The sequence below is a fragment of the Ovis aries genome, chromosome 17 (genome assembly GCF_016772045.2).
Source record: "Ovis aries strain OAR_USU_Benz2616 breed Rambouillet chromosome 17, ARS-UI_Ramb_v3.0, whole genome shotgun sequence".
NCBI lineage: Eukaryota > Metazoa > Chordata > Mammalia > Artiodactyla > Bovidae > Ovis > Ovis aries.
The window spans coordinates 43,922,260-43,933,330 of NC_056070.1; positions in this window are offsets into that span (position 1 = coordinate 43,922,260).

Here is an 11,071-nt window from a genome sequence, read left to right on the forward strand (position 1 = left end):
CTTGAACTGTGGTGTTGGGGAAGACTCCCTTGGACTGCAAGGAGATCCAACCAGTCCATTCTGAAGGAGATTAGCCCTGGGATTTCTTTGGAAGGAATGATGCTAAAGCTGAAACTCCAGTCCTTTGGCCACCTCATGAGAAGAGTTGACTCACTGGAAAAGACTTTGATGCTGGGAGGGATTGGGGGCAGGAGGAGAAGGGGATGACAGAGGATGAGATGGCTGGATGGCATCACTGACTCAATGGACGTGAATCTGAGTGAACTCCGGGAGTTGGTGATGGACAGGGAGGCCTGGCGTGCTGCGATTCATGGGGTCACAAAGAGTCGGACATGACTGAGCGACTGAACTGAACTGATACTATGTTTGTTTTTCTCTTTCTGACATATCACGCTGTATGACAATCTCTAGGTCCATTCACATCTTTGCAAAAGCACTATTTTGTTCCTTTTATGGCTGAGTAATATTCCATTGTATATATGGACCACATCTTCTTTATCCACTCCTCTGTTGATGGACATTTGACTTGTGTCCATGTCTTGGCTATTGTAAACAGTGCTGCAATGAACACTGGGGCAGGGTGTATGCACCCTACTGACTCTTAACATAATAAGCATGAGCAAGTTTCTCTTTCTTGCAAATATTTCTATGATATTAATAGTTTTTGATAACTGAAAGGATAATATCCCCTTAAACTCATCATGTAAGCACAGTTCAGTTCAGTCACTCAGTTGTGTCCGACTCTTTGTGACCTCATGAATTGCAGCACGCCAGGCCTTCCTGTCCATCACCAACTCCTGGAGTTCACTCAGACTCACGTCCATTGAGTCAGTGATGCCATCCAGCCATCTCATCCTCGGTTGTCCCCTTCTCCTGCCCCCAATCCCTCCCAGCATCAGAGTCTTTTCCAATGAGTCAGCTCTTCGCATGAGGTGGCCAAAGGACTGGAGTTTCAGCTTTAGCATCATTCCTTCCAAAGAAATCCCAGGGCTGATCTCCTTCAGAATGGACTGGTTGGATCTCCTTGCAGTCCAAAGGACTCTCAAGAGTCTTCTCCAACACCACAGTTCAAAAGCATCAATTCTTCGGCATTCAGCCTTCTTCACAGTCCAACTCTCACATCCATACATGACCACAGGAAAAACCATAGCCTTGACTAGACAGACCTTGGTCGGCAAAGTACAAGGAACTCAAAATAAGGTGACTGGACTGTGAAATTTCTACTACCTTCCTCTTAGTACCAGCACTTTTTGGAGGGATTGTAGAAGACTATGAAATAAAGAAACTCTTATGCACATCATGAGGAAATTAAAAGTACTCCAAACCTCCTCCCATGTGTGGAGCTGTGAACAGCTCATCAGGCTTGCCCAGCTTCCACCCACAACCACCCCTCCACAAGTGCATTTTCCAGAGCAGCCAGGGTAACAACTGGGACACAAGGAGATTAGCATTTTAGCTGCTGCCAAGGTGAATCTTCCCAAATCCTGATTATTTTTATTTAAGTGAAACATCTGCCAATAGGAAAGAGACATGTTTATGGTAATGGCAGTGCTGTGGCTTCTGGTCTCTGAATAATGAAAATATTGACACTGTGTGACTTCATCCTTGGGGATCCTCTTTGTTCCTCTTGCTATTATTACTAGTGAGTAATAAACTCGACTGAGCTTCTTGTGCCACCAAGACTGCTAGCAGCCATGGCAATAAAAGGGCTGTTTGTTGTCTTTCCTGTTGAGAAATGGCTGATGGGGGCAAGGGAAGCACTCAGGAAGCAACGGGTTTGCTAACATAAACTAAACTTGGACATTTCTCTCCAGGTTCACACTGACCAGTGATGACCCAGCTGAGGACTGTGAGAACACTGCCTGTCCTCACAGATACGAGCAGCCCAAGAGACTGTCCTATTTTTTTCAATATTCTGGGAATAGTCATAAATATGAAGTTCTCCACTATCTGGGGACAGAACTAAGGAAATTATGTAAACAGAGCTAAACAGGATTTCCTGGGTATGACTGCTTCCATTACCTACCCATGACTTTATTTGGCAATAAAATGCACTATTATGAGGAACATAAAAATTAAGACTCTTTGTATCCTCATTTAACAAGAAATTCAAGGCCCATCTGGGGAGAACACTTTCTCCAGGGGTGACCGAAATGAATCAGATGTAGTCTCTGGCCTTGTGGGACTTACAATCTAGTAGAAGCAAAACAGAGGCAAGCATGGAGCATCATTCCACTCTGGGCTGGACAGTGGGGGTCCAAGAGCAGATGTCCTAACCGGCCCCCTCCCTGTGGACTTGTTTATTTCCCAGGACTGCTGAAACCAAGCACCATGACCGATGTGACTCCCAATAGCAGGTGTTCATTCTCTATCTGAAAGTCAGAGGCTAGAGAAGGTGTTGGCAGGGCCCTGCTCCCCTTGAAGAGCCAAGTGGAGCAGCCTTTTCACCTCACCAGGTTCTGGGGAGCCAGGCACTCCTTGACTGTGGCAGTAGAGCCACATTCCCTGCCTCCATCTCCCTCTCCCCTTTGTGTCTGTATCTTCACATCCTCTCCCTACAGGGATTCCACTCATGTTGGGTTAGGGCCACCCTACTCTAGGGTAATCTTCTCAACAAGTTGCATCAGCAGTGAGCCTATACATGGAGGTGCTGGGGCTTAGGATTTCAACACATCCTCTTGGAGGGTACAGTTCAATCCATGATGTGGAGCTCTTAGGGAAGAATGATGCTTGTAAGAGTGGGGTGATCACACACCTGTAGAAAGTAATGAGATGTAAAGAGGAAGAATGGATAAAGAATTTTTGAGTGATGTAGGCTTGAAGCATACAAAGGCAAAGACGTTTTTCAGAACAAGGAGCTGGTTTATTTTGAAACTGCGCTGTTATAGCTTTTCCAGCAGACACTTTATCCAGGTGGCATTTTCAGGGAAACAAGTGAACATAAACACCCACAATGGGCCATTCAGCACAAACTCTGTCCCAGAACGGGTATTTCCAGTGTGTTCCTCCATGAGCAAACATAATGCCCAGGAAAGACAAAGCTTACAAGAATGACACACTGCAAACAGAAAGACTTCAATAGCATCAGAGAAGTTCAGAGTCACTGTGACATTGCTCTGCACAAAGGATAGTCTTGGCAAAGCCACCCCATATAGTTTGGTGAAGCCATTTACTTATCAATCTTCTAATTCTCATTTTGAAAGATTAAAACACACACAAGCACATACACACACCCCTTAACCTATTAAATTCTTCTTAAAACTGCTTAACTCATTCTATTTCTACAAACAGTATAATTCTCCTGTCCCATGAGAACACCTAATCAAGTTTACTTCCTTGAATAAAGAAAAGCTCTTGATAGAATGAGCTCTCTTTGATACAGATTACTTCTTATTTAAGTTACCATTTCCTATTTTAATTTTGGAACATTAAGTGACTATACAAGATGACAGAAAGAATCTGGTCAGCTGTCTCAAGTGGCCACTTTCCAGATTAAAAAGTAGGTGCAGAAGTTTTTGTAATAAAACATGTATCGGAATTGTTGCAGTTCTTAGGAAAAGCCATATTTGTTCAACCTCTGGCATATTTTTTCACTACTAATAAAAATACACTGACTATGATCAGAAACCTGTATTTTTCCTTAATATTGACCAAACATTTCAAAGTTTCCCTGTATTTGTTTTTCAAAAAGTCTGCCTGGGAATAATAAATTTCAATAACTATGAGGTATAGAATGAAAAAAAGAAAAGACTTTGGAGAGTTGATTAGGAAAAATTGTAATCCTGAAATGTGTCAGGAGAAGCTTTTAAGTCTTCATGATTCACAGAGGTGGCTATAAATAAATCCATTTCAGATATAGGTAGGATACTAAGAAGAACCCAGAAAATATCCAGGATATTCTTAACAAAATCCCCAAATAGTAGCTGATATGTATTGAAAGGTTACTATATGCTGTCTTGTGCATGAATTATTTGATTTAACCTCCATCCAATTTTATAAACTGGATACCATTATTGTGATTATTTCATAGCTTTGAAGCCTTAATAACTTTCACTCACCAAGCTTTAAATGATAGTAACCAGGCTATTAGCCTATTGAATTTTGGTATTTCTATGATGAAAAATGTGGTGCTACAAAAACCACAAGGCCCTTGACACCTTATAGCACCTCAGGGAGGTACCTGGGCCTAATTCAAACCAAATGCTGTGTTTTCATACCTGACGAATCCTTTAATGTAACACATTTGATGAACCATATGAAAAATCAGATTTCTGCTTTAAGTGATCCATTCTCTAGTCTTAACAATTTTTTAAGAAACTGGCTTGGTGTGGAAGGCTCATGGCTGAAATATTTACTTATAATTCCACCTATGTTATTAGCTGTATTACATGTATTTTGCCAGATAATTTGCCTACATAGCCACAGTTCAGGAAACCAAGGCTCTAGCAGGGGTCACCAACCTGTGGGATCTAATGCCTGATGATCAGAGGCCGAGCTGACGTAATAATAATAGAAATAAAGTGCACAATAAATGTAATGTTCTTTAATCATCCCAAAACCATCCCCTTCTTCGGGCTGTGGAAAAATTGTCTTCCATGAAACCAATCCCTGGTGATAAAAAGGTTGGGGACCGCTGTTCTACAAGACCAACTGGCAACAGGAGGTCCAGAGCCAGATCTGAAGGACTGTGACTGACTCTTTTTAAAATGTTTGTAGCTTTGGGTGTGTGGGGAAAGCTGCCAGTTCACAGGGATATCAATCGTTCATTTTTCTCAGGGAAACACAGAATTCATACAATTAAATAAAATTGTCATTACTTTGATTTCTCTCTAAACATAAGTTGCCTCTGCAGTAAGATAAATGATGAGTAAGAAAGTTTGCAAATAACAATGCTTTCTGTTTTCCCCTTCCCCACCTAGAACTCAGGTGCCAAAAGGGAGTCAGTTATCTGTACTGTTCAGTCATCTGTAAGGTAGACTCTGCCTTTTATTTTCCTCTTTATCCCCACCATCACTCCCATCTTGCTGCTAGCGAGCTGCTGTATGTCCTAGGAAATAGACACAACCCAGAGAGACAGGGCTGTGAGGTGGTTTTCTGGAAGAACCTGTTATTGGGTAGATCCCATTCCTTTCACTAACTAAAGTGGGATTGAGCTCCACAACATCTGAACCCAAGTTACATTCCCACCAGATGTGCGCAAGGACACCTGTTTTCTTCTGCCCCTCCCGAATTTCACTATTTAAACTTCCACGTTTGTCTCATTTGGTTCAGATTCTTGATGTTTGGGTGTCTTATCCCACATACTGGTTACCCCTCCAAGCGTCCGTCCCCTTTCAACCGTCTGTGTAGTGGATTCACTCATTTTTCATTGAGTATCCTCTTTTTCTCCATGAAACATTTCTCAACTGTAATGTCATAAATTTATTGTCCTTTAGTATCTTCTAGTATTCTTTAATTTTAGCTGCTAAATTTAGGACTTTAATTCATCTGGAGATTAGTTTTGTTTATATGTTCTGAGAATTTATTTTTCTCCATATAAGGAAATCCCATAAAGTTATCTACTAAATATGATTTTGTTGTTAATGATAACAGTAGAGATTGAGTCCATAAAACTTCCTAAACAAACAAGACTCTGGTGTCTATATTGCATTCCTTTCATCTTTTTGTTCCCATGCCAAAACCATACTATTTTATTTTGTTTTATTTTATTGCAATGGCATTATGAAATGTCTTCATACATCTTTGGGTGAGTTTCCCTCTTCCCTCCTCTTATTCATAATCTTTATTGTTTGTGGACTATTTTTTCATCCATATGATTTCTTAACCAGTTGGTTCTACTCTTCAAAAAATTCTTCCAAAATATTTCCAAGAAATATGCTGAATTTATAACCTGGTTTGAAAAGAATGATATCTTTACCATGTTAAATTATGCACATCACAAACAGTGTTTATACCTATATTTATGACTTTTTGTCTTTTGATAGAACTTTTAACATGGATTTACTTACTTATTTGCTTATTATATGTAGTAACATACAACTGAGATGTGCACATCTTGTGTGAATAGCTCAGTAGATTACTACAAGATCATATCCATGTAATCACCATTTGAATAAAAAATAAGAATACTATCAGAACCCCAGAGGCTTCCCTCTTTCCCCATCCCCCCAAAAACTTCCCTCTCCCCAAAGTAGATGTCAATTTGATTTCTAAGATTCTACCTTAGCTTTGCTGTCTTTTAGACCTTATGACAATGGAATTGTATAAAACATAGTTTTTGTGTGTATTTTATCACTTACCATTTATGTCAATGAGATGCTTTCATACTGTTTTATGTAACAGTAATTAACTGCTTCATGGTATAACAGTGTGGGTGTGTGTATTTAGTCACTCAGTTGTGTCCAGCTCTGAGAGCCCATGGACTGTAGCCCACCAGGCTCCTCTGTCCACAGGATTCTTCAGGTAAGAATACTGAAGTGGGTTACCATTCCCTTCTCCAGTGGATCATCCCAGCCCAGGGATTGAATCATCCCAGCCCAGGGATTGAATCCTGGTCTCCTGTATTGCAAGCAGATTCTTTACCAAATTAGCTACAGGGAAGTTTAAACCTGTGTACTTAGTCATTCAGTCATGTCCAACTCTTCACAAGCCCATGGACTGTAGCCCACCAGGCTCCTCATGGTATAACATAGTATAACTGCTTCATGGTATAACAATTTAATGTTGTTTAAATGTATTTATCAACTTGTTTATTTGGGTTATTTCCAGTTTGGGGCCATTATTAAGATATCTACTATGTACTTATCTTTTGGCAGATATTTACTGAGAAGTGAAACTGCTAGGGTGTCAGTATTCCCATGTTCAACTTTAATTGAGAGCACATTGCAATTTTCCAAAACAGTCATTGTAACCATGTACTTTCATACCAACAGCAAAGAATTCCACCTGCTTTACATCTTCACCAACTCATGGTATGACCCGTTCTTCTTTTTACTGTCCTCCTTTGTGCCTCACAACAAAAGGAACATTGTGTTGTTTCGCCCTTTATTTGGACATGTTAACTCTGGTGAATGATGAGTGCAGTATCTGCCATGATCCATCACTTTAAATTCCGTAGTTTCCCTTCATAACTAACAAGTAATTTGAGGAGATAAGACTGTAAATATCCTGTTTCTTATCCACCTTTTCTGAGTATCTGATGATGATTTTATAGTTACATTTTTTATATATATTATTAATTTTATATGTGTATATATATATATATATATATATATATATATAGGCAGTATAGAGAAGGCATCAGTCCATTTAGAATATACTCCTAAGAGTTCAGATATTTGAAATGTGCTGCGAGTTGTTTCATGGTCCAGCCTATGCTATATCTTGATGAATACTCATGTGATTTTGAACTTGATACAGTGAATATTTGGGCTTCCTAGGTGGCACTAGTGGTAAAAAACCCACCTGCCAATGCAGGAGATATGAGACACAGGTTCAATCCCTGGGTCAAGAAGATCCTCTGGAGGAGCGCACAGCAACTCACTCCAGTATTCTTGTCTGGAGAATTCCAATAACAGAGGAACTTGGTGGGCTAGAGTTCATAGGGTTGCAAAGAGCTGGATATGAATGAAGTTACTTATCAGGCATGCTTAATGAATATTTACATTTCAACAGTGTATTTATCATAAAGGTTTCATTTATAATGTCTAAATATGAATAAAAAGTAGGTCTACTTTCAAATTTGAAATATATTTTAGGTTCCTTGAGGGATATAGTTATCAGAAAGGCACTCCATTCTTTTTAATGAATTTAAAATAAAATGAGTCATGAAGACCTAAATGGGTAAAATATTTTTATTTCACTTTCTGCTGCATTCAAAGTTTCTACTAATGATAAACTCATGACACAGGAGCTGCAGGGTCCATTTTGTGATCCAGAAACCTCTACCATTTCAGGGCAGGACACAAAGGCCTGTCTACATTTCTGGGCTTTCTCATTGATTGTACCTTTGACCTGAGGGCGGTAGTCCTTCTTTCCTTTATGAGATTCCCACAGTGTGTTTGTTAAAATTATATATTCTTGGTACCTGTTTTCATATATTCTGATTCTTTGGATTCTGAATAAAGTCCAGGAATTTGCTTTAAAAATAAACAAAAACCAAGAAAAAAGTCTAATGCAGGTGGTTGGGGGACCACATTTGAGAAACATAAGTCCTCACTCACCCTGATTTTTATGCTGATACTGGTGTGTTTATCCTTCTTGGACTCTGGGTCCATTTGAACCAGAGGGTTAAGAAATGGGTGTACGTAGCAAAACCAATACAATATTGTAAAGTAATTAGCCTCCAATTAAAATAAATAAATTTATATTTTTAAGAAAAGAAATGGACTGGTGGACTAGAACTGCAGTGACTGATAGGAGCATTAACAGCCACTTGACTGGACCCCAACCCTTAAAGCTTGAATATAAATGCACACAGGCATTTTCCTTGGCTTGGGCTTAATAATACTAAATGGTGGGGCCTCCCTGGTGGTCCAGGGGTTAAAGAGTCCACCTTCCAACACAGGGTATGCAAGTTTAATCCCTGGTCAGAGAACTAAGATCCCACATGCCTCAGAGCAGCTAAGCCATTCTCCGCAACTACTGAGTGCTTGCTCCGCAACTAGAGAGAAGACCACATGTCTCAATGAACAATTCACAAGCCGTAACAAAAGATCCTGCATGCAGCAACTAAGGCCTGATGCAGCCAAAAATAAATAAATAAACTTTTTAAAAATGCAGAGTGTTAAAAGAAATGCCAAATGGTTAGATTCTCTAACAATCAGAAATTCCAAAGCATTTTGTTGACAAGGCAATAAATTATTTAATTGAAAGGAACATTTATCAGATCGTAAAATAAAGAATATTCTAAATCTAGACACCCTATGACATGGCCAGCTGTATATATGTGGTATAATAACCAACAGCCCAGGGTGAACTCAGGCCACTCTGTGCTGAGCCGTCTTCCCTGCGGTGGAAAGTTGCTGGGGCCAGTATGAAGGCATCTGCTCCCCTCTGCCAGGGATGTTAATATTCTCCCCATGCCAACTAAAAAGAGCTGAAGTGTCTGTTTTCTAGTTCTTCATAAAACTTCTAATTTTTCACCCCACTCTTTCAGTTGCTGTGAAAATTTGTTTCTGTGATAAACGGCAGAGGCTTCTGAAGCTCAGGCTTTTCCTTTCCAGACCAGCAGAGTATTAATAGCTCTTTTTTAATTGGATAGAACTTTCATTTTCATTTTTTCTTTTGAGAAAACCAATCTGTGCTGGTTGTGGAAACAATTATTCAACATGCAGCTTAAAAAATCTATTAGAGCAATCTCTTGGGAAAGTCAAAAGCCAGGCAGGATTAGTTTCCAAGAGGGGGGACAGTTGTTTACACTCAAGGTTGTGCAATCCAGCAAAGCTGTGAGGTTTATTTTTAGCATAAACTCAGCTATTTCATTTTCCCCTACAACTGAGCGAGAACATTAAAATGATTAAAGTGGCCCTAAATCACTGTGCAACCTCATGTTAGAGAGACAGGAATTAGACTATGTACATAACGGAAGAGAGAAAGGCAGTGAAATTCTAATTTTCACCTCATTTTTCTTAGAGTACTTTTCCAAACACAGTTTTTTTCTCTAATACTTGATGTGATCCAATAGTGGAAAGCAGAGCCAACAGTCTCAGAGGTGATTAAAATCAATGCTGCCTTTGGCAAAATCAATCTGCAGGCCTTATGGTCTCTTTAAATTCTTTATTATAAAATAAAATTATGTCCTCCATCCTCTCCATTTTAGTAACTGTAAGTTTTTTCTCTAACTCTGTGGGTCTATTTCTATTTTGTAAATAAGTTCATTTGTAACATTTCTTTAGATTTCACATACAAGTGATATCATATGATATTTGTCTTTCTCTGTCTGACTTACTTCACTTAGTATGATAGTCCCTAGGTCCATGCATGTTGCTGCAAAAGGCATTATTTTTTTTCATGGCTGAGTAATATACTATACTCAATATTTTATAATAACCTATAAGGGAAAAGAATCTGAAGAAGAATAGATATAACTGAATTACTGTACTGTACGCCTGAATCTAACACACTGTTGTAAAGCAACTGCACTTCAGTTAAAAAATAAATTTTAAAAAATAAGATTAAATTACAAATGAAAATAATAATTTTAGTAATGAACACCTGCTTAAGTTCCGAGATCATCGAAACACAAAGGACAAGGTAATGAAAGAGACTATTCCCTGATGGCTCAGATGGTAAAGAATCTGCCTGCAATGCTGGGTGACCGGAGTTCGATCCCTGGGCCCAGAAGATCCCCTGGAGAAGGAAACAGCAATCCACTCTGGTATTCTTGCCTAGAGAATTCCATGGACAGAGGAGCCTGGCGGGCTACAGTTCATGGGGTCACAAAGAGTCGGACATGACTGAGCAACTAATATTTGAAAAATATTCTGAATATTTCTCCATGGATAACTGACTTGTAGAAGATCAATTAACCCCTGGGGATACAGTATCCTTTACTGCAAAGGTGATTGAATTTAATGTTATAAATTTATTCATTGATTAAAAAAAATAAGCAAATGTAATATCCAAACATATTCTTTAAATAAGAAAACACAATCTATTAGAGTAAGGAAATGGTTGTTCTGTTAAAAACATGATTCCTAGGCTTTAAACCTGAATAAGACACTTAACCTGGGTAGGAAGCTCCAACTGTGTTCAGGACACAGGCTTAAATAACTAGAATTCTAAATAAGTCAGTGTGCTTCAATGAGCTTCAGTTTCTTTGTCATAGACAGCTAGTGAGAAGCTGCTGCACAGCACAGGAAGCTCAGTTTGAAGTGCTGTGATGATGTAGAAGGGTGGAAGTGAGGCTCAAGAGAGAGGGGGTATATGTATATATATGTCTGATTCACACTGTTGTACAGCAGAAACTAACACAGCATTGTAAAGCAATTATACTCCAATTTTTTAATTTAAAAAAATTTAAATAAAGACTTGGACTAAAGCAAATGTTCTTTACCTATGATTTGTGACC